We start from the raw sequence: 3,891 nt of genomic DNA on the forward strand, positions 1-3,891 counted from the left end.
TGCTCTGTCAGCCTGGGCCCTGGAATGAGGATGACATGGAGTAGAGGCACAGCCAGTGAACATGTAGCGTGAATAGGGAACATAACCCGATTTAAGTCACTGAGTTATGAAAGATGTTTGTTACTGAAGCATAACTTAGCTCATCCTGACTAGTATGGGGGCAAATGTTTGTTGAAAAAATGGATGAAATGAAAGAGCAGAACATTAAATTCTGTCTTCTCTGATTAAAACTATGATTAAAGCTAAAAATGTCTAATTAATGGATTAATTAAAATACATTTAATTAAATTTTAATCCAGCTTCATTCATAATAAGAGAAATGTGAACTAAAAGGAAACTGAGATTTCATTTTCACCTAGCAGATTGGCAAAGATTGAAAGATTTGATACCACACTCTGCTGTCAAAGGAATCGAGCACTTTTATACATGGCTTAGGGGAGTGTGGTGATATCTATCAAAATCTCCTTTGACTCAATAATTCTGCTTCTATGACTTCATCTTAAAAATATCCTTCCACACAAGTGAAATGACATAGATGAACAGTTGTTCGTTGCAGCATTGTTTATAAGCAGACTGGAAACAATTTAAATGTCCGTAAATAGGAGATAGGTTAATTATGATCTGTAGACACAGTGGAGCCTATCCAGCCATAAATAGGAATGAGGAAGCGTTTATGTACATACAAGGGATGATCTCCAAGAATGTTAAGTGAAAAAGGAAGGTAGCAAACACTGTGAACGGCATGCTACCACATGTAGAAATAAAATACATGTGCATGTGGAGACGGCACGTTGAAAAAGGTAGGACTCGTGTTGTGCCAAAGAAAACAGCTTTGTCTTTTGCCCCCCCGCCTGTTCAGATACTCCGTGGGCTGTTCTTCTCGTCCCTTGGTTGAAACCATGAGCAGTTCCCATGGCTTGACACACTCAGATTTTTTTTAAGTGTTTCAAATCATCTTAAGTTGTGAAACAACTTCATTTCAGTAATTTGATAGAGTAATAATCACAACTTCAGACTATTCAGTCAAAGATTTCTCTCCCAGGGCCGGCCTGTGGCTCACTCGGGAGAGTGTGGTGCTGATAACACCAAGGCCATGGGTTCGGGTCCCTATATATATATATATATGTGTGTGTGTGTGTGTGTGTGTATATATATATATATATATATATATATAAAAAAGATTTCTCTCCCAGAGCTAGGCCTGCTCCAGGTGGGAAGACAGCTTATTTCCTTCTCGCCCTCCCTCCCCGCTTCCTTACTTCCATCTCCATTGAGCACCTACTGTGTGTCAGGAACTCTTTTGGCCCTGAGATTCAGCAGTGACCAGGCATGACTGATGACCTCTGGGGGGAAGAATCAGAGGGAGAGGGCAGGTCTGGGTTGCTGAGTGTCCTGCAGGAAGGTGAGGCTGGGAAGGGTTATTGGGGGGTAACTGGAGAGTGGGGAGAGGGGATCAATACTAGTTTATATGGGTGGTCAGGGATAGCCTCTCTGATAAGGTGACATTTAAACAGAGATGTGAGGGAAGTGAGGAGGCCAGTCAACAGGCTTCACGGTCATGTGGCCTGTGTAGTCACACAGGGCCCTGTGCTTAGAAGGGTCCCCACTTGGTTTTATGCTCTGTTGTTGCTATCTTGAAATTCTTAATTTTCGAACCAGGGCCTGAAATTTCATTTTGTACAGGGCCCCACAAATTATGGAGCCAGTCCTGTCTGGGACAAAGTGATTTCTGGGCAGAAGGAAAATTGAGTGCAAAGGTTATGAGCTGGGCAGGTGTTGGCATCTACGAGTCTGGAGCAGGACAGGAGGCCACCTCCAGCTTTTTCTTTATTTCTGCCCTTTGCCTTCACCACTCCTCCCTGCTGTCCACTGTGGGTCTGGCTCCTCCAGCGCTGACGCAGGGGGTGGGTAGGGAGAGGTTCCAGTCAGAAGTGTCTGACCCAGCTGGTGTGCTCTTGAGCAAGTGTTGATGCTCTCTGGGCTTGGCAGGGGTTTATTTATTTATTTATTTTTTCTTTGCCTTTTTTCGTGACCGGCAACGGGATCGCAACCCTCGGTGTTGCTCCCGCACCTCGCTCAGCCAGTGAGCAGCCGGTCTGTATGTGGGATCCAAACCCTCGGCGGGAGCGCCGCCGTGCTCCCAAGCGGCGCACTATAGCAGTGCACCACCGGGCCGGCCCTTGGCAGGGGTTTAAAGCCAACTCTTTTTCTTATTTGGCAGGGTTGTGGGTGGGGTGGGGTGGGCGCTTTCCTGGAAGTCTTAGTCTAGTTTCCCCCAAAGCAGAGCCTAGGACAGAGACTTCGGTGCAAGCAGTTTGTTTAGGAGGTGGTCCTGGGACATAGAGTGAGAAAGGAAGGAGGCAAAGCACTTGAGAAAGTGTTTTCCAGGTGGCTGCTTTAGGTGATGGAGCCTGGATTCCAGGAGCCCGACAGCAGACAGAATGAATTGTCTTCCTTTGACAGGACTTGGGGCTTCCTTCAACAGCTCCCAGACACCACTGGATGAGGACTGTTCCCAGTATGTTAACTGCCTGCACCTCTAGTCTGCATCCAAACCAGCAGGCTGACCGGCCCCCACAGCTTCAGAGAGCCCTGAGGCAGGAAAGTGGAGGGATGCATGCTTGGTGCTTGGGGTGGGGCTGGGGTCCACATGCGGGGCACTATCCTCCACTGCTGAGGCTGAAATCTGAGGTGGACCCAGAACGTGTGACCTGGGCACTCTTGTGTCCACTGCCCTGGAGACAGTTGTTGCAGGGTCTCCCACCCGCAGACCCCTTGTTGGGGGCAGATGCATTTCCACAGCCAGTGGCCTGTGATGTCTCCTCCTGATCCCAGGACACCCCAGGACGCCTCCAGCTTCTTTCTGTTGAGGAGGGTTATCACAGTCATTTCAAAGGAATGCATGAGGCTCAAATGAGATACTATAAAAGTCCCTTGTCACCTGTCTGAGCCTCAGTTTCCCAATTTGTAAAATGGGTTAATTATAGTACATTCTTCATAGAGTTGTCTGGATCAAAGGAGGAAGTCACAGCAACTGTTTAGCTCACCGCTCGGCACACGGCAAGGGCTTAATAAACTGTAGCTTTAAAAACAGGCCTGGGGGGCCGGCCCGTGGCTCACATGGGAGAGTGTGGTGCTGATAACACCAAGGCCACAGGTTCGGATCCTATATAGGGATGGCCGGTTAGTTCACTTGGGAGAGCGTGGTGCTGACAACACTAAGTCAAGGGTTAAGATCCCCTAACCGTCATCTTTAAAAAAAAAAAAAAAAAAGCACGAGCCCTGCATGGAGCAGGTGTTCCACAAATGGAAGCTGAATCCAAGTCACCTTCCAAGTTTTTAATTTTTATTGACTATGATAGAATATATTCCATTATGTAGACTATTTTCTCCACGACGTCCTTGTTTTCATTTCCTGTACCTTCTCTCTTCTAAATGAGGCTTTTCTATGCTACTTTTCCTATCTACATGGGTAACGGAGATTTAACTCATTGGAGCTCCCCAAGCAGAGAAATTAAGATGGGGAAGGTCGACCACAAGTAGCCTTGTGAGGGGTGGGCTGTGTGTCTTAAGTGAGAGCTTGGCTGGGCCGGGGCTCTAGCTGAGAAACCAGTCCACCCTCCTGCTCCCACTGTCCCCCACTCACCCCAGGTCAGCTAGGCCCAGGAGCTGGAGCTGCTGGTTCCAGTCGTCCAGAAGTAGTAAAACCTCATCTGGAGCCTCCACCGCCCCACGGCTGAGCGGAGGAACCTGGGCCGTCGCGTCTGCTCTCTGGGCCTCCGTTTCCCAAATGCACAGTGACCTGCGCGTGCAACACGTGGATGTGGTGGGGAGAGCTGCTTGCGCAACGCTCAGGCGGGGGCGTGGGGCCCCGGGAGGCGGCGGCAGCCT

The sequence above is a fragment of the Galeopterus variegatus genome, unplaced genomic scaffold (genome assembly GCF_000696425.1).
Source record: "Galeopterus variegatus unplaced genomic scaffold, G_variegatus-3.0.2 Scaffold216, whole genome shotgun sequence".
Taxonomy (NCBI): domain Eukaryota; kingdom Metazoa; phylum Chordata; class Mammalia; order Dermoptera; family Cynocephalidae; genus Galeopterus; species Galeopterus variegatus.